The 26,921-nt window shown below is 42.7% G+C and overlaps 1 protein-coding gene across 2 annotated transcripts in view; it reads left to right on the top strand.

Moving 5' to 3' along the window:
• The first annotated feature begins 8,626 nt into the window (after nucleotides 1–8,626).
• Nucleotides 8,627–26,921, top strand: part of ADIPOR2 (adiponectin receptor 2) — a 43,465-nt gene continuing 25,170 nt past the window's right edge. The window contains exon 1 of one of the 2 annotated variants that reach the window (XM_039707955.1): nucleotides 8,627–8,651. The gene's annotated coding sequence lies outside the window, so the exon portion shown is untranslated. Of the gene's footprint in view, nucleotides 8,652–13,451; nucleotides 13,477–26,921 lie in introns of those variants that run through there. The other variant, XM_039707954.1, reaches the window with a different exon arrangement.

Raw genomic sequence — 26,921 nt, 5'->3', positions numbered from 1 at the left:
TTTTGGGTTTGAAATGTCCCCCTCCATCAGGGCAGCTATTTTGACATTCCTTCAGTTCTGCCGGGGAATCGGTCTTTGCATGCATCTCCAGTCAGGGTGAAGAAGCTGAGGAGGTGCTGGCAAAGCACACCAGCATGTGTCCTTTAATGACAGGAAGAAAGCCAGGGAGAAGAAGAGGAGTGGGTTCTTACTTGTCTCTGATCAGTCAGTCTCAGCATTCTGGAACAGTTACTGCATATTGGAAATTACAGCCAGTCATGGGTGAGTCCTAGTTATTCAGATTTCAAATCCGCACTGGGAAATTTGGAACTTATTCTTGGTCTCTCTAAAAGGCTTTGTCGCATTAGAGAGAAGGTTAGCTAAGGCTACATGAGTATGGCTTAAAATCCAAAGTCTTGTAAACCATTCCTGGATGCTCCCCAGACCACAGTGGGGTAGAGGAAAGTTCACAGCCTGCTGTTGTGAAGAAGGAAGGTTCAACCTGTGGCTGACCGGTGCACAGCCTGGGAGTGCCCATGGAGCCAGCACCTGACTCTTCTGTACCTGGGCCGAGGGAAATCTGCCCGGCTCAAACCACATGGCTGTGTGTGTGAGGGATTTTTTAAAATTTTCCTTTAAATCCCATGCTGATACTTCATTTTTCAATAGAGAGGGAAAGCTTCTGGTGCCAGGGATGTTTGCAGAGTATATTTTGTCAGTGGAAAGAAGTGTTGCACACATACTCATAGCTGCACTCCTCATCCTGCTGGTGGTTCTTCTCTCTGAAGTGGCTGCAGGTGGTCACCTTGTTCAGCTCTATTAAATCCTCCTCACCACCAGCCCAGTTGTAGTTTCTCTTTAAAATTAAATGCCCCTCAATGACATTTCTTTCCCTCTGTTGTGTATACGTCTGTTTTGTTTTATTCTTTTGGTGAGGTTCTTTTCTTTTGCTGCTCTGTGTTTCAGAGGGCAGGGGCTGTGCTCTTCCCTGGCCTGAGCTAACCACAGGAACGTTTGCTCCCAGGATGTGGGTGTGTGTTCACTGTGGAAGTCTTCTCTTTGCTTTTCCTTGGTAATAAAACTGTACCAGGGCAGAAGGCATTACCAAAGTCTGCTAATCAGTCTTACCACATTGGGATTTTAGTACAATCCAATTCATAAAGCAGGGAGCAAATGCTGCTTCTAGCACAAGACATTTCCTGTACCTCTCAGCATCTGCAGAGTTCATTTGCAGTCAGAACAATCAAGAGAAGCCAATTCCCAAAATATAAGGGTTTGCTAATATACATCCGCTTTGTTACTGACACCACAAGGGTGTTGTTTTTTTTTTCCCCCTGTAAATTTTAAAATGCTTAAAATATGCCAACAAGCAATGAGCCAGTCATGAAGATTATTATTTTTATATTAAACCTCAGTTTGCTATAAAACATTGCAGTTTTACAGATTCCACCATTTCAACCACCAGAGAACAATTTATATGTACCTTTCATATTTTAAATATTTGAGGACTCCAGAAAAGCACAAGGAAGAGAAATTATGCTTAATAATTAGGAGCTGTTGTTTTTTTAAACCAATGTGTCCAGTTTTTATTTTATTTTTTTTTCATCCAACAGGCAATATATTTGCTGGCATCCCAGAATGCAGTTTTTTGGAATATAAACAGTGGTCTAGATTTACTTTATTATATAAAATCCAAAGCCAGTGGTATTGTAATTCAAAGTAACGGAAATAGTTTTCCATGCATGGAAAAAATGTGAATGCAGTGGCCTGATCCAACTTCCATTAAACTTCAGTGGGAGTTGGACTGAGCCCAAGATGGGATCAAATGTGTGAGCTATTCACTCCTGGGATACTCTGTTTCTAGCCCAGTAATAAAATTTGCTCTACCTTGGATACATCTGAAAAAGACCTTTCCTCCCACCACCCTCACCTCGTGTTCATGTCCATCCTTCTAGCATCAGTGCTTGAAGGTGTCAGCTCTTTGTGTATGACACCCTCAGGCATTGTTAATGTGTCTGATGGTTCAAAGTTACTGCATCTGGCCTTTCTGATAAAGACCACACATTTTAGGGAGTCACAACTCTCCTTGCGGTTTGGCACCACAATTAATTTTGTGGGTGTAAACAACTCTGGGAGCGGAAAAGTTGGCATTGTTAGGGCTGCTATTCATCTGGGTGTCGCTGAATATGTCCTTCTTTTTCCACCTAAAATGTTGTCTGGATGGAAAAAAATATATTTTTTGGCCTTTTGTTCCAGCATTCCAGACCTCTGGCAGGCTGGTTGGAGCCAGCAGTTCCTATTGGACTGGAACCATATAGTGATAGGAGAGAAGTGACCATTAGATTGCAGTCCTCCCTCTTTTTTTTTTTTTTTTTTTTTTTTTTTCACAAGGCCCAGGTTTCAGTATTTTAGATTTTCTGTGAATTTTATATCCAAAAATTTGATCCCACTAAACTCTAGCTTCAAACTTAATTTCAATGGCACTTGCACATAAAAGAACCTCCATAGGGTGGTAGTAAGTATAAAATAAGAGCACAGCCGGACTGGCTTGATGCAAATCCAGAGGAAGTCAAACAGAAAGCTGCAGCAGAACTGCTTCTTTCCCATGGTAAGGTAAAAAATAATGGAATTTAAGTTGTGCCTTGTTTGATGCACAAAGTGATAAAAAGGGGTGTGGTGGGGCTGGGAGCTAAACTTAATTCTGAGCTCTGCTGATAATCTGCTTTGTAATTTTCACATAGTTGCTTAATTTCTTTGCATTTTAGCCTCCAGCCTCCTTCTGTGTAAAACAAGGAGCAGGATACCTCCTTTTTCTGTAAAGATCTTTGAGAAATATGGCTGAGAAAACGTTTAATTGAAGGCTGAGGTTCTCTGCTCATTAACTCTGGCAGGCAGGCAGCTGTATCCTCATGGTGTGGGGACACTCAGTTTGGCACAGAGAGGCTCAGCAGCACCTTGCAGGGTCAGAGGAGGTTGCTGGGGGCTCAGCAGGAGCCTCGGAGGGTCTGCAGCAGCAAAGCATTACTCTGGCACAAAGCTGGGGGCAGGACTGTGCTACAAAAGAGAGGTCAACTCAGGGCTTGTTTATTTATGGCTGTTGAAGATCTTGTAGCTAAAGTAAGGCTTAGGGAGGTCAGCCTGGTGTCTGCCTGCTCAAATTCTGTTTGCACTTTCATATGGATAAGACACTCACACAGTGCACTATTATGGACTGTGGTCTGGTAACTGGCTGCCACATTCCAGCCCCGAGGTTGCTGCACTTGAAGGCTGATAGAAATGGCCACCCTTAAGTCATGTAAAACTACAATATTTTGGGCTTAAAGGCGCTGTGCAAATATACTGTTACTGCAAGGCAGTGAACATGGGCTCCTAAACGGAGCAGAACAGGATGCAAATCTGTCATCATTTTCCAGCTGGCAACTACTGCCTATGTTCGAGTGGGAATGAATGAGGCCTCAGTGTGCTCTGCTGCAAGGTAAGCTGAGCAATAGCTGATCCCAGAACAGAAACTTTCACTTGGTATTAATCATCTTACAAAGGAGGTTGTGAGAGGTTTGTGAGAAAATGTAAATGAACCTTTTAACACTGCTGAACTTCAGGCCACTCGAACCATTTAGAGGATCCCATTCTTTGTCCCCAAAAAGTCTGTGCCTGCTCAGAGCTCAGTGTAGCAGAGTGGCCTTTTGCAATTCAGGAAACTGCCACATTGAATCCAGACATGCAGCACTGGTGTGACTTGTACTTTCTATATGGACCAAAGTTTGTTCCCTATGGACCCTGAGAAAGCAGAAATGAAGCAGATCTTGTTCAGTTGTATGAACTCAAACATGCAAGAGTCTCTGTGCACTTGACCCCATCCAGGGAGAACCCTAGTAGGTTTAAATTACACTGTGGGAGCAATTCCTCATCACCTGTGGCTACAGAAATACAGACAGTATTTTCATCTGCTGACACAGCCACAGAACATCCCAAGGAGACCTTGGGAAATACCTTCCAGTAACTGCAGGGCATTTCTCAAGTGTCTGTCACAAGGCTATTCCAGAATCAGCTGCTTATATGGTCATTAACTTTCATTTAGCTTTTGTTTAACTCTATTTCAGGTTAAATAGTTTCTAGCAGATACTTTGTGAAGTGAAATTCACTGAAGGGCAGGCTGTGAAGGAACTGTCATAGGACAGACACACAACAGATGTGAACTTAATATTAGATCCCCTTTTTCTCACAGGCAAACTGGCTATATCTAATCCCTGGGACACAGAGATGCATCCCATCTCCTTGGTGCAGAAGTGTATTCTGGTCAGATTTTAACTCCCTGGCACCAACACCCTGTGTGCAAAGGCTTGTGGTGCAGAGACTGTCGAGTGGGTAGCCTGTCCCAGCTCCAGGCTTTGGGACTGGGCCACCTTCTGAGCATACCAGCTCTGAAGTCTAAATATAACCAGCTCAAAGATAAGCAAAGGTTAAATTTCTGTGCCCAACAGAACACACACCAGAAAAGACAAAAAGAATAATGATCAGCAGTTGTGAATCCCCAAATAACAATAATAAACCCCCCAGTATGATACAATGATCACAGCACGGTTATGTGTTCCATCCATCAGTCTCCTCCTGCAGGACCTGAAGCTGTTGCTAAAATCTCTTCTTTCTTAGCGCTGTTTAAATGCAAGTTGAATTTTTTTTCTTGTTTTTGTATTAGAATTCAAAAAGGTATGGCCTACATGGTAGCATTTCCTTGAAGATTGAAAAAGGGGGAGCAAACAGGGTCAGGAGTTCTCCCTGTGAGCAGTGATAAAATGCAACAGCCATAAAAAGAACTGCTAAATACTGCCTTGTGACACCCGAGTTGGACACCTGCCCTAATGTCACAGTTACCCACCCAATGCAAGCTGGCTCTGATGCCCCCCAGCTCCCAGGACTGGCAACAGTTCCAGCTGTTTGGAATGTGCTGGGTGCAGCAGGCACCAGACTGAGTGGGTGGGGAGGGTGGGGCCCTTGTGATTTGGGAGGAGAGGAAGACTCTGATAAGGATACAAATACAAAGAGAGTGAGCAGACGCTGCTTTGCTGGGAGGTTGCAGTGCTTCCCCCAGGCCATTTTCCCATCCATTTTCCCTTTTCCCCATCATTTTTCCCGTTTTCCCATCCATTTTCCCCTTTTCCCACATGGTGGCAGCTGTCCTGGACACTTCAGAAGGGAGCTGCTCAGGTATGTTTGCCAACGGAGATGAAGCAGCTTAAAGACTTGCAGCAGTAACACAAATCCTGGGAAAAAAAAAAAAAAGAAAAAAGAAAAAGAAAAAAGGTCCAGGCTCTTCCTTACCCTAAGGCAGTTTTATTCTGAATCATCATTTGTCTTGTGGCTCTTCCTAGAGTGCCATGTTGCTGTGTCAGCCCTTCACAAGACGCCCAAAACATCGAGGTGATGCAGGATGGGCTGGATGGGGCATTGCCATGCAAGGACAACACTGCCTTTCAGGGGAAAAATATGAAAATATGTGGGGTAGACCCAGTGTTGGAGGTAATGTAAGCCTGTCTTGCCCACAGCCTCAAGGAACTGCACAAGGATTTAGCATCTACTTGGCCTGAGCAAACACCCAGACCAGTTTTTTAGAGCAGCAGCTCTCTGCAGTTCACTGTGATGATTCTGGCCAGGCTCAGTTTCATTTGCTGCAGGCAGATTTGCTTTCTCTTGCTCGGGAACAGCAGAGTTAACCAGTAATGACCTGCCAACTTCCACAAATCACAGGGCTGTGTATATAGGACAAACACATTCTGAAGAAATTAAGGTAATGAACATTTCGTTACTGCTACATTTTCTAGGAATCATCTGCAAATGCCCAGGCAGTACATAACTCTGTTTTTGAAAATGTGTTTTACTGTATTGCAGGGCACAGCTTTGCTTTCTGATTTCCAGGCTCTTGAACCAGAATAAACTACCCAAATTCCTTTTATTTAATATTTACTGAATCAGTATTCCTATCTCATTTTCCCTCTTAATTGGCTGCATACCCGTTAAATTATGGTGACAGGAAATGACAGATGAAAATGACATGCAGTTTTTACGTATATTTTTCGTCAATGAAGCTCAAAATATTTTTAAATCATTAGCGCCATTTTACAGAAGAAATCCTGAAAGACAGGGCAGGAAATACTTCATCCGACAGGCACGGGGTGGAGCTGGAGCAGCCGCTGCAGCTGCTGCTCCCGTGCTGCTGCCCAACGGCTGTCAAAATACATTTTGATTGATGAGAGAAAGCGTAAGTATGTGTAAGAGTGCAACTGTAATGTTCAGTAACTACCTTGCTCCTTTCACAACAACAAAAACTTGGATGAATGTGCGAGATGGGACATATTATAAAGGAGACAATAGGGAATCATAGTTTTATAAAGAGAGTTTTAAGGAATGGGAAGGATGTATTTATTGTTTGTGGGCATTAGGGATCAAAACAACTCAAATATTAATGTATAGGGATAATTTTGCTTCCTTTAACTACCTCATTCACAGTCATTGGTTTGAGCTAAAATTTCTGGGTGTATTGGCTCAGCAAAGCACTAAAGTGCATAGAGCCACACAAATTTCAGACAGGCTCTCCAAATCATCCACTTATTCTCCCTGGCAATTGCTAAGCCTGTCCTCTAACAGAGCAGTGTTCCCTTCATGTTTTGACTGTAAAACATGCAGGTGTAGGGTTTCCACCGTTTCCCCCAAGGACACTATTTTGGGAGGTGAAATCTCCACGTCACAGAGGTTTTCCCGCTGCTCAGCCAACACTTCCCATTCCTTAACAGGGCAAGTTCTTGTTCTCTTTGGTGCTCCCCCTCCATGCCAGACACAGGTGTTTGGGCTCTGGACAGGCTGGCCAGCCTGCCCAGTGAGGCCTCTTCCCCCTGCTCCAGCTGTCCTGGACACAGGGATGTCCACACCACAGAATCACACGCTGGGTCAGGCTGGAAGGGACCGCAGTGGTCACCTGCTGCCAGCTCCCTGCTCGAGCAGGGCCACCCCAGAGCATGGGACACAGGATTGACATTGCAAAATTGGGAGATTTCACACTCTCTCTGGACATTCTGTTCCAGTGCATGGTCACTCATACAAGTAAAATCCTTCCTCATATTCAGGTTAAATTTCCTGTGCATCAGTGTCTGCCCGTTGCCTCTTGTCCTATTGCCTGGCATCACAGAGAAGAGCCTGGCTCCCTCCTCTTGGCACCCCCATTCAGACACATTCAGACCCCATTCAGGTCCCCTCCCAGTGTTCTCTTCTAGTGCAAAAACAAAAATGGGTCTCAACTGGCATTTAAACAGAGCTAAGAAAGAAGAGATTTTAGTAACAGCTTCAGGTCCCGCAGGAGAAGACTGATGGATGGAGGCCATGAGCATGATATGATCATGGTATTAGAATTGGGAGTTAATTATTGTTATTTGGGGATTTACAGCTGCTGATCATGATTCTTTTTGTCCTTTCTGGTTCGTGTTCTGTTGGGCACCTTCCCCGCAGTGGGTTGTGCTGTGCCGGGATGGCTCTGGGCTTCCATGGCCTCTTGGTCATGGAAGTGCTGGGGTTTCCCTGACACTGATTCCGAGAGGAGAAGGTGACACTCTGCCTGCTCAGGGCACACAAGAAGCCCTGAAAAGGGGAACCCTCCTCCAGCCTGGAGGCCATCGCTGGGGGCTGGAAACTCCGTTCTTTGCCAGTCCCTTCCGTTCCTTGGCCACAACAACCCCATGTAGTGAAACAGGCTGGGGACAGAGCGGTTGGAAAGCCAGCTGGAAAAGGACCTGGGAGTGCTGGTCAACAACCAGCTGAATGTGAGCCAGAAGAGTGCCCAGGTGGCCAAGAAGGCCAGCGGCATTCCGGCCTGTGTAAGTGTGAGAAATGAAAAAGAAAATCGTGGCCAGCAGGACCGGGCAGGGATTGTCCCCCTGTGCTGGGCCCTGGTGAGGCCGCACTCAAGTGCTGTGTCCAGTTCTGGGCCCTTCACTTCAGGAAGAACTTCTGGGTGCTGGAGCAAGTCCATACGAGGGCAACGAAACTGGTGAAGGGTCTGGACACGCTTCACAAGGAGAAGCTGAGGGAGCTGGGGCTGTTTAGCCTGGAGTGAGGGAGGCTCAGGGGAAACCTTGTGGCTCTCTACAATGCCCTGACAGAGGCTGCAGCAACAACGACAGGAGAGCACATAGTCTTCAAGTGTGCCAGCTGAAGGCTTTCGTTGGACTTTAGAGAATTTTAGAGAAGAAGAAATAAGCTGCCCAGGGAGCCGGGGGAGTCACGGTCCCTGGAGGTGTTTACGGGAAGAGTGGACACGGTCTGGATAACATGGTGGTGTCTGGCCACAGGCCGCACCCGATATCTCAGAACTCTTTCCACACGGATTCCACGAATCTGTTCCCGGGAGGGAAGGAAGGAGGGGGATGACCCCGGTTCCGGGCCCCGCTCCCGCTGCGGCTGCGCGCCCCCGGCGCCGCCTCCTCCGTGCGCGGGCCGGGCCGGGCCGGGCGCGCGTTCGCGGGCGTGCGGCCGCTCTTCGGGGCGGGCGGGCTGCGCTGGTGTCGCTGCCGGCGGAGGGCGCGGGCCGGGCCCTGAGGGCGAGCGGGGCTGTGGGGCACGGCGGAGCCGCCGGCTGCAGGAGCGGGCTGTGGGCTGTGCAGCGCTCTAAGTGGGTCAGGAGCGCCGTAAGTGGGTCTTGTTTATAGCCCGCCGTGCACTTGTTGCTCGTCAGGGCAGGGCAATCTGCTGCTGCGCCTGAAATCTTCTTACGGCGGCGGTAGAAGTAATAATTCCTCCGCTTGCACAGTGTGGGAACCCTTTTTGACAGGAGAGTGGTTTTAAATGCTTACATCCTTAAGCACTGGAGTTACCAGCACTAGGTAGTGTAATATAAATATTTGATACAGGGTAACCACAGTTTGGATATTCTCAAGTGGCATCCGGAGAAACTTTTTTGTAAGTTTTGTTGATTTTTTTTTTCCCCCTGAGAGAATCAGGTATTCATCTCTTGTTTGCTTGGGATGAACAACAAAGACATTGAAACATATGGTAATCGCCTGGAAAACAAAGAGGAGGTGACAGCTGTTGTTCTTTGCTGGGCTTTTCAAGCAGTGTTACTTTCTTCTTGTGTTTGTCTTAGTTGATTCTGTGGCTTCAGTCGATGTGTGGGCATATGTTTTGAGAAAACCATTAATATTAAATTATAACTCTTTTTTTTTTTTTTTTGTTATACGGGCTTTGTCACTTTGTGTATGCAAACTGTCATGCACTTGTCACACAGCAGAAAAGCTTTGAGATGTTACCTGTTGTTTAAAGAAACTTTGTGTTCTTTAATGCAGCATTGAAGCTTTTCAGGCAGCTGAGTTCTCTTGTGTATCACAACCACGTTGTGTATTTTTAAAAATGGATTGAATTCTATGAAACTGGCCAGGCCCTCTGGGCAAAGCCTTCTTGGCATAATCTGGTTTTGAGCTGATGTCTTAGAGTGTAATTTATACTCCTGTTTTCACTCCCTTGCTGTAGTCAGTGTCACGGAGTATTGAATTTCTGGCTTCATCCTGGCTCTGGGCTTCACAGGTCTGTTCTGGAAGTCAGTGAAGAGCTGTGTGCTGCACAGCACTCAGAATTGTAAAAATCCTGAGTCCTTTTTGTAGTATTTCAGTGTGGAGGTGCTTGTTTGCTGCAGAAGCTTGCTGAGACTACTTCAGGTTTGTGGTAGCTGCTGTAACAGAGGAAAATACGTTTGTGATCAACAAAAGTAGGCGTTGTGTCTTGGAGTTATGGGTGCAGCACGATCATGAAACATGGCCAGTTTTCCTTGTTATCTTTGGCTGTGACCTAGCCTTGTTTATAGGAGAAAGGAAGTTTGTGTTATGAGTTCGTTTTTTTTTTCTTTTCCTGTCGGGTTGCCAGCCAGTTGCAGTTAAGAAGATTTCCTGCTGCGGTGCTTGCATTCTAGGGATAACTTATTAATAATGTGTGAACTTCATCTGTTCTGTGACACTTAAACCTGTAAGAGGACTATAAGTGTGTGTTAGTAGGCAACTTAAAAGGAGGTCATTGTCGTGTTGGAGGTGTAAGATTAGTTGATACAATACAGAGATCATTCCCTTGTCTGAGCTGACAAGTAAACGTGGTTGTGAATAAGGTTGTTGGCAGCTTTGCTGTGAAAGCCATGGAGGATACTTGCTAATGTGGAAAACTGAATCAGAATAAGTGATGGAGGAGCTAAAAGCTGCATCCCAGCCTAGCCCAGGTTTTCAAAATGATGCTTTCTGAGCATAAATCAGAGCTGAAAACATAATGTGGTGTGAAGGACAAGAGTGTATTTTTGGCGTACTTCAAACCTTTCATGGTGAATATTTCTCCAACAGATCCTTATATATTGTATGTATATTCTCAAATGTAGATTTAAAATGCCATGGGTATAGAAGCTTTAAGTGTCTTAAAGAGACAAGAGAGCCAGACCCATGGGGCTTTCCCTCACCCCATACCCCAGCCTTTGCCCTAATGGACTTGAGTCAGTGCTGCTGACATTGCTGTGAGTGTGGCAAGTGGCTAGTGACCAGTGGCTTTGGCAATGTGGATGAGATTCAGGCTGAAAGCCTGACTCCTGGACACAGGATTAGAAGGCTGAGCTTTGGAAATCCTGTGCTTGCTCTGGGCAAGCATTTCTGTAGATCTGTGATGAAGGAAAATTAATGGGAATTGGCGGGGCATGTAATGCCCGTGATTTAATGCTGGGATCTCTGCTGTTATCTCCTGTCTTCAGTTGCATGTTCAAGGAGCTGTGTCAAGCATTCATGTACGAAATATACTCAATATTAGGCACTCAAAATTTTGCAAGTTTTCCAGGTCTTGGATTGCATAACCGTGTTGTCCAAGACCCTGTGCAAAGCAGCAAAGCTTGCTTTCATCAGTGGACATGCTATTGGTGCATGAGTAAAATCTTGATAGGAAAACTTCAGGAGGTTGTTGGATTATTATGCCATCAGCAACTCAAATCTTTGAACAGAAGCAGTTCTGAAATGGAAATAGCAGTTTTGAGTATTTATGATTTGAAAGTGTCTGTCTGAGTCATTCAGTGAATTTTCTGACAGACGGTGTTGGTAGATTTGAAAAGACGTTACACAAGATAATGGTGGTGATTATGAAGAAGTATTTGGGACAGTGTTTAAGGGGAGGACTATTAAACTATTGTTTTCTGATAGAACTTGTTATAAATGCCTTGTCTTTTTACAAGACATATTTCAGCTGATTGTGCTTAACATGGTGACTGTCTGCCTCTGCTTTTTAAAACACTCTGTCAAGAGAAGTTTAACAAAGAAACTGGTCTTCAAAAATTAAGAATATGGAAACAAATGAGATTCTAGTTCTGTTCTTCAGGAAACTGATTTCTGAAAACACTTTAAACTTTCATTTGTTTATTTGAATATGCTCCTACTATTGGAACATTTGAGTTTTGAAGTAGGATCAGTGTGTAAGCTGATAAGAAGCAGGAGGTGAGTTGTTTTCACATAGTTCCTGTTGCAGAGCTTTGAAGAGAACAACCTCCTGCCTTCTGGGTTGTGGAGAGTGACATGCAGACTTTTACCATCATGTAACTAAAATTGAACTTGCCCAGTGGTTACATACATTTTCTGGAAGTCTCTTTTTCAGACCAGGCAGGATTCTGTGGATTTCTGTGAACTGCATGTATGTCAGTGATTTTGGGACATCTCAGGGCTGTGCTGTGGTTAAACTGACTGCAGAAAGGGGTCTTCAAACGTATAGGTGGATGTAAATTTCACAGGACATGTAATTGTTAGTGTAGAAAAATGTGCTGCATGGCTCAGATGGATTTCAATAGCTGTGAAAATGCAATGGAGTCTGCTGGGATGTGCCAGCTGCTGTAGCACTCTGTGAACAGGACTAATTAAGCCCTTGTGAGAACAGAAAATAGGCACTATTTACAGGAGGGAAGTGTTGGAACAGGCAGAGCTGTAATCATTGGCTCTGAGATACCTTTAGACAGCAGTAGGCAAGAGAGTAGACAATTTACTTGCAGAATGGGCTGAAAGTCATATCTGAATACTCAAAGTGGGTATTTCAGTGTTCTGCCAGCACATCTGAGTGCACTGCAAACCTGCTATAGGAAAGGCTGCTTCCTTTTTTTTTTTCCCCCCGTGTTTTATTCTCTTCTTTCTGCAAGTATTTTATCTCAAAATGCTAAATGTACATGTTTTTTTTTTTTTTTTTTGCCCCGTGTTTTATTCTCTTTTTTCTGCAAGTATTTTATCTCAAAATGCTAAATGTACATGTTTCTCACCTAAAGGTGAAAACAAAAGATGTCATAATGTTGCCTGCATTTGAACAGATCCTGTGAGAGTCCAGCTGTCTGCCAAAGTGGTTTGTTGTTGTGAAATGGTTGTTTTTCTAAGGGTATCTGTGACCATCTATATAAATTCAAAGATAAGGTGTCACCAGGCTGCTTTATCACAAGTACACCAAAGCAATTTCTCCTATCTGTTCATCTAGTTTTCCTCCTTCTCTTCTTAACCAAATTAAATGCTGTTTTTCCCCAACATGTTGGTTCCATCTGCTTAGAGGCTTGCAGACTGCCATTCTTTGTTTGAAGCCAAGGTCAATGTGCTGCTCTGTTTAGGTCTAGAGGATGACAATTTATGTGCTGTGGAATTTTTTAGGAGATCTCTGGATGTGTTAAGCAGTTCTACAACTTCTAGATAAGGGTCATTTTACTGGTAGCAGCCCTTAGTGGGCTTTTCTCTGTTTTAATGAAAGCATTCTGGCAAGGTTCCTGTTTTAGCTCCTTACTGATGGATGGTTTTTTACTTGTCAAGTTTGATTTTTCTCGAAATGTTGTCGTAAGTGTGTGTTTGTAAATTGGATGTTTATGGATATTTGAATAACAGGCTGTTCCTTGAGGGAACGAGCCATGGGCCTTCCTGCTATAGGAAATATTTTCTCCTTGTAATTCCACAGGCTTCATTGAAGGCCCTTACTTGTGCTCCTTTGATTTCTTGTTCAAACTATTTGGTAGGTGATACTAGATTTTGGGAGGTGTAACCATGATAAGGACTTCAAGGTCACATATGTCTGTCCATTGCTTCTGTTTTCTGTAAAATGCAGAACTTGTGATGGAAATGAAATAGTTGAAGAGAAGCAGTAAAAACTGTCTTTTTGAGAGCAAATACCAACTCTGGCTACGTAGATTAAGTCTGAATGGTAAAATTCTTTCAGCTGGTGGTAAAATTCCCTAAGTTAATCTTTAACTCTTGCCTGTACTAGAACCATATCCATATCTCCTGGACAGCAGTGGGAGCTGTTTGAAAAAGCCGTGCAGGGCAAAGATCAGTGCAGCTGAGACTGGCTCTATGTCTGTCCTGGCAGGCTTTTAGCTGCAGGGAAAGGGATTTCAGCATTTGGAACAAGGAACAAGGAAGTGGCTGGCTAGTAGGACTTGGGATGAAGAGTCACATGCATTTCAGCATCTCTCAGCTGACAGCTTAGGTATGGGTTTGTCATGAAGAATGCTGCACTGCATTTCCTGGTGGGCTGCTCCTGAGACTGAGCACTTGCCATTCCCAGGTGTAACTGAAGGATTCACTTTTTTCTGTTTTCTTCCCTAATGCTTTAATTTATGTGGAGGTAAGTTAGTAGTAGTGGAATCTGGTACTTCCAGAAGTTATGAGATGATACAGCCAATTTGCTTGTGAAGAACAATGTGCTTTGCAAATTGTGTTAGTTTAAGAATTATGTGTCTGTGTATTCTCTAGAATTACATATGGCATTGCAAGGCTGGTCACAGCAATGTTGTGCTGCTCTCAATATTAATCTTTTAGTCAAATAGTTTTTTGTTTTAATGGAACATGGTTGTAGAAATAAAAGTAAGAGCCTATTCATAATTTTTATTAAAGTAACTATGTGACAAAGTGCCAACTATTGGCTTTCTTCCTGTTGTACCTTCAGTGGGGAACAAAATGGATTGTTTTCTGAGGTGAGTATTCTGAGAGTTGAGAAAAGCATAACAAAGTCAACAAAAGCTTTACTTAGTGGTTTTCTGACCTTTATATACTCCAAGCTAGAAGGAGGATGCTGGAAAAGGCTTGTGCCATGGTTGTCTTAATGTCCATGGTTAAGTGCAACTGCTCCTTGACTTCCTGCTCTGCGATGTTTTAGTAATTGGCAACCATGTGAAATCTGCAGCATTACAGAAATAGTTCAATGATAGATGTCTTATAAAAATCCTTTCCTTTTTATGAGCTTCACTAATGCAGGGAAGGAAGTTGCTAGGTATCTTACACTTGATTTGTAAGGTATTTCTCAAGGGGCAATTTTCAAATACATTTTTGGTATAGAAGAGGAAATTTAAATATAAATACAATATTATTTAAATATAAATACATACCAATTATATGTTCTCTTTTTAGATCATCCCCCAGAAATCACACAGAGTGTGATTTGCTAAAGCCTCATTTCTCTCTGTTAGGATTTTTCATAGGCGTTTCTCCTGGTGTTTTTATATCAACCAGGAGTGTAAAGAAAGAAGGTCGGTAATAAAATGTTAAAACTTTCTGGGTTACAAAAGAAATCTTTGATTCAGTAGGAAGTGACTTGTTGCTAAAGCATCTGAGGAGGTGTCTGTTGCTTTTAGTTACTTTGCCTGTAAAACTCTTCTAATTTAGCCTTGAACCTGTGCTCTAGAGTTTAAGGGTAGGATGTATTCTGTGTGGAAGGCAAACCCAGTTTTAAGTTAAGCTTATGCTTGATGGACATCAAGAGAAGCTGACCAAGTTTCAGAGCCCTGGCATAACTGTTTGTGTCCCAAACACCCAAGCAGCGCGTGGTGCTGTGAAAATGCCAGTTGTGTCAAGAGATTTGGAAGGACTTCAGGTCAGCGTGGGCAAAGGGAGGTGATGTACAAGACAATCAGAGATAACACTCCACAATCTCAAGTACTCGGGAAAGGTCAGGGCTGATGGAGCAGTACAGCTCTGCAGGACTGTGAATAACCAGCACACATGTTGGGCTGGGGGCAGCTGAGTCTTAAAATGCTGTTGGAAAGGTGGTACACGATGCTCTCAAAACACATTGGTTTTTCATTCCTTCATGTGAGCCCTTTCCAGCTGACTTTTTCTGGACTGGTTAACTGGATCAAACAGCCCCTTGTTACACATCACAGTAAAGTCATTGTGAGAAACAAAGCATGATCACAGAACCCATGACTGTTTTCCTCTGAAAACTCATGTCTTGGCTCTGCTTCAATAGTTCATTATTATACAAGTGCCTGAGGGCTTATCTGCCCGCAAGACTCACATGAGTGTTTTTTTGTAGGCTAAGGCCATCCTTGAAAAGGCACAATTCCACATTCCTGTTCTTTTAGCAGTAAGTGTGATGTGTCCAGTAGTTCTTGTACTACCACTGGAAATCACATTACGTTTTGAGAGACTATCACATGTAGACATTAAAACTTCCTTAAAGCTCAGTGCTTCCTTCTTGAAGATCCTGTTTTGAGGTAACACTTTCTCATTTCAGGCTGAAGGGACTCATGAATTGGACAGTAATGGAAGCAATGTCTTTGTAATAAATGAGCAGTTCATGAGCATGTTATTTGTTACAACATTCAGAGTCACAGGTAACAGTGGTGGTATTTGGGGTTGACCAAAGCATAGTTGTTTAATTCCTGTCGTAGAATGACATTTAGTCATGCAAATGATGGAGCAATTGAGAATTGCTGGCACTTAAAATTAATTACTAGGCAAACATAAAAAGGAAAGGTGGGGAGTGTACTCATTGCTGCTGCTTGCATCCGAGACTGCTTCTTCAGGGGATGTGACAGGTAATAGACCAGGACCAATGTGTTGTGCTGCTTATGGTGATCCAGTTGCTAAACAAACATGCAGGATGTGTATGTTAAAACTGCTGTTCTTCAGGGATTGCCCAACAGTCTTTATTCATCTTTGAACTTTTGATTTGCTTGTACTGAAATCTTGGATCATCTGGTAAGTTGTCTAGAGAATTGATTGTATTAGGAAGCAAGTGGTCTGCTAGTGAAAACCAGTTCTGCTTTCTGTTGGAAATGTTGAATAAGGAAGCCATGCAACTGGGGAGGTTTTAAACTGTTGGATGTAAGGCTTTGTGTAGAAATATTACCAGCACTCACTGTACATAATGTAGTGTGTGTAATGTTGGAGCCAGATTTTCTGGCTGGTGCACTGCTTGCAGCATGGATGAAGTAGGTTGTACAAATTACAAGCCTTCCCTCCTCCACTGGAGTGCAGTGAATGTCAGATTGAAGCTGTCATGCTGGTGCTTTACAACTCCAGTGACACAGGATCCTAAGATAAACTCAGCCTTCATTTAGGGAAATTTTTAGGCTTTAACAACATGCCATGAAGTGAAGCAGAGAAAATGGAAATGGATTACAGGAAGTCTTCTGCGTTCCTTGCTGTTTTTGTGCTATAATATTTATGTCATAGAGGATCTCTCCCAAGCTCTGATTTCAAACTCCCATGTGGACCAAAAGCAACATTTTATATGGCTTGACAAAGGTCCCTTTTCACTAACTTCAGGTGACCTGAGGCAGATTAACATGCAGATTAATGTATTTGACAGTAATAAATCAGCTTTAACAAGTACCGAGGCAGAGATTTGTTTGGCAGAGTTTGGATAAGATATGGTATTTGGAGTTAAGCTGAACATTTTGTAGAGAATGATATAGTGGAGATGGTTGAAAATTTCCTGCTTTCCTTGGTTTTGTGCTGATGCATGTTTATGCAATTTAGCTGTAACTGTGTGGAGTTTAAGTCAAAGTTATCTGGGTGAGTGAGCCTACAAAAATGGAAGGGTGTTAATTTAGATGAATGCATGCGTTTTGTCATCCAGTGTGATGTAAATGTTTACAAGCCTCTGCATAGGATACATACACACACTTTGGATTTTTTCCCCTCTCTATGTAAATTTATTACATAGTTTTTTGTTGTCTTGGAGAAACAGCCTTCATGTTGATTACACATCTTTCTTGTAGGAATCTTGGGCTGTAACCTTCCCAAGCTTGAATACAAACACCAAGAAGCAGGGAGGAATTTGAGGTGAGAGAAGTTGATCTGTGCTGCCTCACAGGTAGCACAGCTGTTTGTCAAGAGAGCAGGTGTGTGGGGAAAATTATTGCAGTGGTTAAGATAACTGCTGTGTGTTACTCCATGTGGAAGGTACAAGATCTGTCTGTTTTGTTGTTCTCTGTTGTATTTCTCAGAAATGAGGCTTACGAGAAATTTGAATGTTTCTCTAACAGGGTGACAGTGTGACAAGCGGGGCTTCCAGATTGGAGTTGATTGTTGAAGTGAGATGCAGGAGAATATAAACCAGTCAGAGACAGGACTGGAGGATGTCATTCTTTTCCCCTTCAGGAGGAAAACTGTAGCAATGAATTATTGAATTATTTTGTTTGTTTTCAGTTTTGTCATTTTGGGTTGGTTGTTTTTGTTTTTTTGTTTTTTGTTGGTTTTTTTTAGGGGGTGGTGTTTTTTTGGTTAGTTTTTTCTTTTCCATTTGCACCTACTGTTTTTACTTTCATCAGTGTAAATCAGTAACATCAGATTTCTGTGTGACAGTTTAAACACTACCCCTGAAAGAAGTTAAAAATCATAGTTAACAGATTTTATCTAGCCTGTATGTAAGAAGAAAAATTGGGGCATACTGAGTGTTTTGATTTCTTTAAGTCTCTAGAAACAAGCAAGTTGATTTCATTGAAACTTGAAATTCCAGAAGAGCTATAACATAAACTAGTAAAACTGCCTCTGGCTCAGGATTGTGCCTTCACTGTGGAGCTGCTGCTTAGGCTTCTGCCTCCTGGGACTCTCTGAGCACCCTCTTGTGTGTAATCCAAGCAGGCTGTGATGCCCACCCTGCCTCCCTGCCCTGCTGCAGAAACATCTTTATGTTCTTGTGCTTCACTTGCTCAGTTTTCTTGCCCCTGTGTGTCACAAGACCTCCCTGAAAGCAGAGAGACCAAGCAGCTTTGTGCTGGCTGTGCTCAGCAGGCTGTGTGTCACTGGTGCTGAGGTGTGGGGAGTGTGAGAGCTGTGCCTGGCCCTGTTCCTGGCACGGGTCACTGGTGTGTCCCTGGCTGCAGGATGAAATCCTGACACGAGGCTGCCAAATGTGCCAGGTTGCAGCACCTCTAACTGAGCCTTTGACTGTGCTGTGTCCCTGACCTTTCTAGCTGTACCCTTTGAGTCTGAAACCTGGCCAAGCTGCAGAGCCACCCAGCCAAGCTGACCATTCAGGAGAGAGGCAGAAACCTGGCAGCCACAGGGTTTTTCTTTCCCCTTGTCCTCTTATGTAAGTTGCTGGCCAGAGGCTCTCAGGGTAGTGCCTGCTGGCTTCTTGGATGCCTTTGGGGAGCTATTGGTATTCTTAGGGTGCTTTGCCTGGTGTCCCAGGAACTCTTCTGTTTCAGTCCTCATCCTTTCTTCTACTGAGTTTTTTTTTCTGTCTCATAATTTTACTTATTTCCTGTTTTATTTTGTTTGTATGCATTAGGGCCTTTGCTGTCCTTCCTCAGAGAGAACTCTTTTAGAGTTTTTAGTGAGGATTTTCATCCCCTCAGGAAGAAAATAGCTTCTAAACATGAATGTGCAAGCAACACAAGACAGACAGACATGCCCTGGTATTCAGAGAGTTTTTTAGAGCTAAAGGTGGCTTCATGTGCTTGTTGGATTTCCACTGCATATTTGTCAATTTTCTCTGTGAATCCTCATTCTGTAGCAAAAGGTTCCAAGGTTTGCCTGTTGCTGTGTCAAAAACGACTTTTTTGTGTTTGAGGTCACCCAGCCTGATCTGCTAACTCTGTATGACCTTACCTTGGTTGATGGCAGTGGTTGGTATCTTCATTTTTCTTAGTGTTGTTTGGGGTGATGTTCTTGTGTAGACACAAGATTAGGAAACCTTGTGCTGTGTTGAAATCTTAACTGCAGTTTTGAGTGGTCACCTCAGTTCACATAAAGCTTTCTTTCCTATCACAAACAAAACCTCTGAAATAATTTAGTAAATGTGTAAAATTTGTGTAATATGATGTAAAACTTATGAACTATTATACATTAACTAGCACATATTAAAAATAGATGTTGGATTTTGTATTTCAGAAGTTCAAGGCTTGTTTCATTTCTTACTTATTTACTTAGCTACAGCTGCTTCCTTATCTACATAGGTCAGGGCTTGCCTGGTTATCTGGGCAGGTGGAAGGTCCTCCAAGGTTTACCTTCTGCTTTTTTTCATGTATTAAATTCACAACACTTACTGACTTTCTTAGGACTTACAGCCTGTCAGTGTCTCCTTATTTTCCAAAATCATGTGTGCCACCACTGTGCTGTCACTATGGGAAGAGCCTTTCTTGCTTTCCATAATGGTGTACCTGGGGATACAGGTGGGTAAGGCAGTGGTTTTGCTCTGTTCAGATCTGACCCCCTGTGTGGGGCTCTCAGCCAGAGAACTCAGCTGAGTACATCTTTGGCATACAAATTAGTGGCTGGTTTCTATATGTAGCACTCAGTCTCTGCTGAGAAGCTTGGCCTGTGTCTTGTCTGTCTGTCTGTGCACATCAGGTGAATCTAAAGAGCTGTGTTGCATCTTGGTCACACCCATGGATACGACAGCTTGTCTTCACATCAAAATTACATTAGTTTCTTTTTCTTACAGAGAGAGAACAAACTGATCCTAGAAAGAGGTTCTTTGCTAACTCCATTGACAGTAGGTGCTGTCAGCCTGAGGTATTATTTTCTTCTTTCCAGAAGAGTTTATCTGTCTAGTTCTACATGTATTGACCCCTTACAGATGTAGTTGGGCTAGGGCAAGGGTACCTTCAGTAAGTATTTGAAAACTAGGACAAATAACTATTCAGTAGTTTGCTGACCCAGTTCTTGCTTTCTGCTCATGTTCCTTCTGTCTGGGCCCTTGTCCAGGAAATCAACTGAAATTCCTACCCTTCCTACTCTTAAGTTTGTGAAGTCTTATCAACTTGGCCATGTTTCCTTCCTGTTCTTAAAGTTTCTCAAAGAAATGGAGTGTCTCCTATGATATCTAGAGATTCTTTCTGCCAACAGAAAGCACAGGCAGTGAATGCCAGGCTCACTGGTGTGTGTAACATGTGTGAAAGGCTCTTGGGTACAAAACAGCACTGACAGGTCACCCCAGCACAGAGTTCTCTCTCTGGGCAGAGAATGTTGCCAGTTCAGGTGCCCCGTTTGGTGGCTTTTCCTGGGGCTGTTTCAGGCCTTGTTATTCTATTGTGATTTTCCTGTAACACTTTGAAGACAACAATGGATGGAGTCTTGCATTCCTTCACCTTTGTTATGTTCTTGTTTGTGGTCAAAGAGGGAGTACCCCTTGTGCATGTGTCTGCTTATAAAAGTGACATGTGTGCAGGTACGGCCCAGAATTTATTGCTGCTGCAATAGAAATCTTAACAGTGTGACTCAGTTTTGCTTTCTGAACATCTGACTAATGATTCTAAGAAGAATGTTGCAGTTATATACGTGAAAATGTTGCCAAAAGCAGCTAAAATTGTAACACATGGACTTTTTGGTTTCTGTCCCTTCTCTGTGATTTTATTTCTACCCTTCCATTTCTGCTCTGGATTTTTGGGTCAGCAGCTTTGGACTGCTGGAGAGGGTAATGGAGGTTATCAGCCCTAGGAGTCATTTGTTGTAGGGAGTATGATCTGGATGTTGCCTGTTTCTATTTCCTCTCTCTAGGACCCACTTGACTTTCTTTGGTATCTTTGCTAATATGTTTTTATTCTTCTTTTCTTTCTTTATTGGTCTAAAGCTTCAGGTTGTCTCTGAATTTATTTTATATGGTGCCCTTTATGTATGTTAGGTACACTTTATTTGTTGCCCCTAAAGCCAGGTTTGCCCAGCTACAGGTCTGCATTTTTTAACTGTGCATTAGTGAGTTCTTTAGCTGAGGGGTGTCCTGGTGACAAGGCTGTGTCCTCTCTCTGTGTCCTGTCTCATGTCCCATGCCTGTGCTCCTGTGCACTGCATCCTGCTTCTCCACGGTTGGCACGCTAGGCCAGTATTTCTCAACATCACTGGAAATTCCTCTTTCTGTGGAATATAACTAGAGGTTATAACACACCAAGGTAAACAAAAGTAAATGGCAGCTGGGCAGTTGGAAAAGCTGCTGTTGCAGCTTTTTTTGCTGCATAAAAGCTGAAGTTCTTACAGAGGAAGCCTGCTAGACCTCAGCCCTCGATGGGGAGCACATGGGCTCCTGCTGGCATTGCTGCATTTTTCCCCTCATTCCATGTCCCCAGATGTCACTTGCAAGTCGAGGAAGGGTGTTGACCCTCTTAGGACTCCAGGCTCTTGAGCAGGAGTAAATGATCCTGGAGCAATCCTGTTTTACCTTGCCTTGTGGGGAGCTGTGTGTGTAGTGCTTAACTATGATATACATCCAGCATTGCTTACTGGAAATGCTTCACATAATGCTGTATTTTCTTTTGTGAATTTCATAATTAGAGTAATTGCTGTATTCTGCATATGATTAAGGCAACCTGGGTTTCTAACTTCCACTTTTTCTGCTTATGTGAAATTAAGCCTTTATTCTTCTTTTGTAATAAGAGATTTTCATAAGTGTAAACTTTGTGTCTGTTTCCCTTGAGGATTTTTTTGCTTAATCTGCTGCTGTTGGAGTTTTATGTTGTAAATTATCTCCTGTAAATAGTTTGACAGAAAAAATAATATTTATTTTCCTGTATTGGTGCTGATTGTCACTAATCCAATGTTACAGCCAGTCCTCATTGTGCTTAGCAAGCAGTGTAGCTCTGTTACAAAGGGTGGATGGCAATTACATGCTTCAAAGTAGGGACACAATATTTTTTTTTTGCATAAAGTATTAGAAGGTAGATGCTCGTCATTGCCCAGCTCATTTACAACATTTTTTTTATTCCATTGTGTGTTTGGAGGGTTTTTCTGATTTTGGAGTGGTTTTTTTTGAGTTGAAAGACATGTGGGTTACACACATACACCCCCTATCCCAAAATGATTGTCTGAATGCACCAATAAGTGGTGTTAAGTAATGGAAAACATCTAATGTATATTCACAAAATGCTTCCTGATTGCTTGTAAGTTAACATGAAACATGTTCATGACCTTAAACTGTTTCAGTCCTAGAATTTACACTGGGATAGCTGTACTGGTTAGACCACACACTGCAGGAAAAACCTCTGTGGGGAGCACAGTGGTACTGGCAGAAGCATTTTGGTCAAACAAACCACAGCAAGATGACATTTTGTGTGAGTCTCTTGGTCTTGGACCTGCAGATGTGTTTTGAGTTCAATCTACAGCCCTACTTCATTTTAGCAGTATTCTCATAAGGAGACTTGGGTGTTTTGAAATTTCTCCTTAGTCATTGGACAGTAGAAAGTAAAAGATTAACTTAACATTTCTGCTTTAAAATTGCATCACTGGTGTCTTACGATATCATTGTCCTTGGGCTTGTTTCAGAATTCAGGATGAACTATGTTACCAGGAAATAAATTTATATCTGAAGGAGTGGCACTAAATGTAGAGGAGACTGAATCTTCACATCAGCTTTTCCTAATTCTCAACAATATTTGTCTTTTAAAACCAAAATTATTCTCTGGCTGTTCGTTAAGGAAGTAAAGTAATTAGTAAATAGCTTTACCTGGTCTTATGTGGAACTTCAACCACTTTACTAAATCTGCTTCTAATTGGCATAAATTAGATGCAGTCTAGTTATGGTGGATCTGCTTATTTTCCTTGAATTTTGGTTGTTGAGAAGGAATCTGAAAGATGATCCACCACTTTTCTGATCCTAGACTGATATAATGCTGTGGATGTGGATGCTGTTTCTACGGTGTTCATGTAGCATTTTTCTACAGAAAAGTAGCAACTTTTAACTTGTCTGACTTGTTGCAAACAACACTATGGCTCTTGAGGAGAAGAATATGTGCTGTTTTCAGCTGAAGAAATGCCATTGCTGAGGGCAAGTGAAACAGTAACTTTGCTTTATTCTTATTTTTTTACTAATATGGGAATGGAAACATTTTGTAAACCAAACCTGTTGGCCACAAAACAAAACACTGATGAGCGAGCTCACCTCATGAGTAAAGCTTAATCAAAGTTATCAATAAAACTAGAGAGCAGGTGCTTCTAAAAATAGGAAAGAGTCAGCTTTTTACAACCTGCCTCTATTAAAATTAGTGATCTTGGTGAGGTGATGGTTTGCTGTGCCGGGTGTGGTCTGCCCTTGGTCAACAGGTCGTAATACAGGCTGTGGTGTGTACATATATAACAATTAAAGGTCAGGCCAACAGATAACTGCCAGTTTTTCATAGGTTAGGAAAATGCTGCCTGTACAATATACAGTTAAACCTTTGGGTGGGGTGCTGCCCTTTGTCACACTGTCCAGGCTGTTTCCCCAGTGTACGTGTTTGACAGCATTTGTGTCTTTCATGGCAAATGACCATCTCGTTCCCTTCCAGTGGTGAATGCTTTTCCACAGTCACCTGGAAGGTGACAAACACCAGAGTGCCTCTGGGGTGGGCAGCTGTTTATTGCCCAGGGAGGGGAAAGTGGAAGTGCCCCCTCTGGGCACCAGCCAGGCCTTAAATCTGCACATCTAAATAATAAAGAGATGTCCACTAAGAAGCTCTGAAGGCAGCTCAGCTGTCCTAATGATTTGCTGTTGGAAGTTTGCAGCCTGAAATGTGCATATTCCTCTTTGGTTTTAAAAGCATGGCTGCAGTGGTTTTTTTTTGGTTTTTTTTTTTTTGTTGTTTTTTGGTTTTTTTTGTTTTTTTTTGGTTTTTTGTACAGTTGCTCCAGACCCTGGAGCATTTTCTTGATTCAGTTTTTAGAGATTGAAACTCAGGCTTCCTAGGAGGAAGGGTAGGGCTACGCTTGCCTATGGATTGCTGTTACCTTGGTGCCCTTTATATTCCCATGCAAAGATTCTCTCTGTAGAGGGATTAAAGGAAGTAACCTCAACTTCATGGTGTAGCTCTGGATTTTTTTTTTTTCTGCTCCAAATACTTTGGTTTCTTGGTCTTCACCCAACAGTTTTGTGAATTGGATGCCCTTGAGGCAGTAGTTAAAAGTATGTATTCTGAAATATCACTTAAGAGGAAAGTGATGTTTAATTTCAGTCTTTCACTTGTAGACAGTCTGTGATCCCAAGTGTTACTAACATAGAACTGCATCTTTTGTTGGCAGCCATGAAGCAAGTTGGTGTGAGTAGCATGCCACAGAAATAAAATCATAAAAGAGCAAAAGATGGGATTTTCTTACTTGGAGAAACTGAGCCACTTAATGAAAAATGAACCAAAAGCAAGTTTTCCAGATCTGGGCTGTGGATATTTGTGCAATCTAACTGAAAAGAACTTGAACTTCCATTCTCAGTTTTGTACTTCTTTGTGACAATTCACTTGGTTTTGGTTTATGGAAGGGTAGAACTGATTTACAGCAGTCATCCAGTCTGTAAGGACCGGCCATTGTGCTCTGGGGGTGGGCCAACCTCTGACAAAACTGCGAACTCAGTTTAAAAAATGGGGTCCGATTTGCAGTACAAATTGGACAAATGCTGTAACAACGTGGCGGGATCCTCTGAAATGGAAGCATTCCGATCGTGCAGGCAGGCTGCCGGCTTGTTCCCTTTCTTTGACTGCAAATGCATCAGAATGTGCTCGATTGTTCGCCTCTGCAGCCCGCTGTGAAGTGCTCGGTCCAGTGACAGTTTACAAGGTAAAAAGACAGCTTTTTGGCCACTGACCCTCCGCGGGAGTCTAATCTTTGTTTTGTAGATGCCTCTTTATCTAGGGAAATTACATCAAGAAAAGAGGTGTTGGATTACTTCCTCATTGTTCCTCTTTGTTAAAGATGACCTCCAAAGAATTTTTACAGGCTGATTTGTACTTTTGCTTTAGGGTACACTGAGAAAACAAAGTCTTCTGTGAGAATTTCCTTCCCCTCCCGTTCATACAAAGCCTTATTTGCTTTGTTTTTCACTGTAGCTTTAGAGAATATTTGGAATGTTAACTGTGAATGTTTTAACTCCTGAATTGAAAAAGCTCAAGACTGTTAGGTTAAAAAAGAAAAAAAAAAGATACAAGTCCCTTTTTTTCAAGTTAGTATTATTTGTGAGGGACTACTTGTGACAGAGCCTCTCTAGAGAAATACAACGTGCCAAGAGAACTGCATTTCAATTAGTATTTCACCTTATTTCACTCAAGGTAGCCAGAATCAGCTATTCCAGAGGCACAAAATTCCTCAACACTCTTTATAAGCTCTGTTTTTATCCCTGTCAGTCTGTCCAGTCTGTCTGGTTGTGGTGGCAGTGCTCTGCCATTTGTACTGTGCTGACAGTTCTGGGAAGGGAATTGTGCCTATCCTGTTACTAAGGCCTTGCCTAAACCTCTTGAATTTGGTGAAGTCTCAGTTCAGTCAGCTTTGCCATTCCACTTGTGGTTGTAGCTGTCGTGGCACATGGACACAGGCAAGGCAGGGTTTGTAGATTGATACAGCTCCTCCTATGAGATTTTTCGGGCACTCAAGCCCTTCATTAAATATTAAGCATTAATGAATGTTCTGAGAAATGTGTAGCCTGAAATTTTCATGACGGTCTTTTGTTCTTTTGATAACTTAAGGTCTGTTAGGGGGAATGAGTTAATCTTAGGAGGATTCATCCACTGTGTATACATTGTTTATGCTACTTTAATGGATGCTTTGGGAGAGGATCAGCAAGGAAAGAGCATACAGTGGATGTCTTTGCCTACCCGAACAGGAAAGTTTCTGCCAGTAAGGCAGTTGAGAGGGAGAAGCAATTTTCATTCTTCTTCCAAATACCAGCCACAGCCAGAATGAAATACCTTTTAAGGATCATTCTCATGCTGCTTACAGGAAAGAACATACTGACAAGAGTGGAGTACTGGAGAGATTGCTTTGCTTAGGGGTAGTGGGAGGTAGTCTGACCATCCAGGGCTGTGTTTTATCCTCACAAGGGAGTGACAGACCTTTTAAATTTAATTACAAACACTACTGTTTTCTTTGTTTTACTACCATGTGTCATCATTTAGCTGGGGCAGTAAATCTGTCCTTGTGCCAGGTGAGTTCTGGGAGGTTGGAAGGGCTGCAGTGCTGATCCTAGGGAGTGTCACACAGAGAATAATAGCATTATCCTCTGGTGCTTAGGTTTGTGTAACTAGTCCTTCCTTATCATCTTTAGGAGTGAAGCAGTGTCCTACATATGCTGTAGTTGTGGGTGCTGACTCCTGTGGCATTGCCCAGCTGCAGTGAATGATGAAATAATGCTGCCTTCTGGTTCTCTTTGCAAAGATGGCAGGGCTGAGCCTAGCCTGGCACTGACTGTCCTCCTGTGGGGCTGGCTGCTGCTGCTGGGGCTTGTGGCAAGGCAGCCACACTGAGTTGACTGAAGCCTCATTTTGTGTTTGTGGGCTGTGTTTAGAACCCTGCTTGCATCAAACTGCTGAGTCCTTTCTAAAAGCTGATGGAGCATTTAGGAGTTTTCTGTATTAAAAAACCCAACAGACCAAACTCTGTAGATGCTTTTCTCAGCTTATTTTAAGCTCAGCAGGAACTCACTGATTCATCTACATGCTGATATTATGGATGCAATCATTAAGTAGATTTTAAGTCATAATGGCAACTTCCTCTTTAAATGGAAGCTAATTTTAATGAAACCTTTAATTTGCATGCTACCAAAAAATGTTGAAGGACTTCATTTATGAGATTGATAATCTCAATGAGACACAAAACAATATTTTCCAAGACCTCAAGTGTTCTATAGCTTTCCATTTTCTAGTTTTTGATTTTGTGAACTGTTCAGTCTTAGAATGGGGCAGTAAGTATCCTCACAATGGTTCAACCATCATCTCCTGGTTAGATTCTACTATACTTATATTTCCTAATTTC

The sequence above is a fragment of the Passer montanus genome, unplaced genomic scaffold (assembly GCF_014805655.1).
Source record: "Passer montanus isolate IOZ18808 unplaced genomic scaffold, ASM1480565v1 scaffold20, whole genome shotgun sequence".
Taxonomy (NCBI): domain Eukaryota; kingdom Metazoa; phylum Chordata; class Aves; order Passeriformes; family Passeridae; genus Passer; species Passer montanus.
The sequence above is the reverse complement of the archived record's forward strand: the minus strand, read 5'-3'. Positions and strand labels throughout refer to the sequence as shown.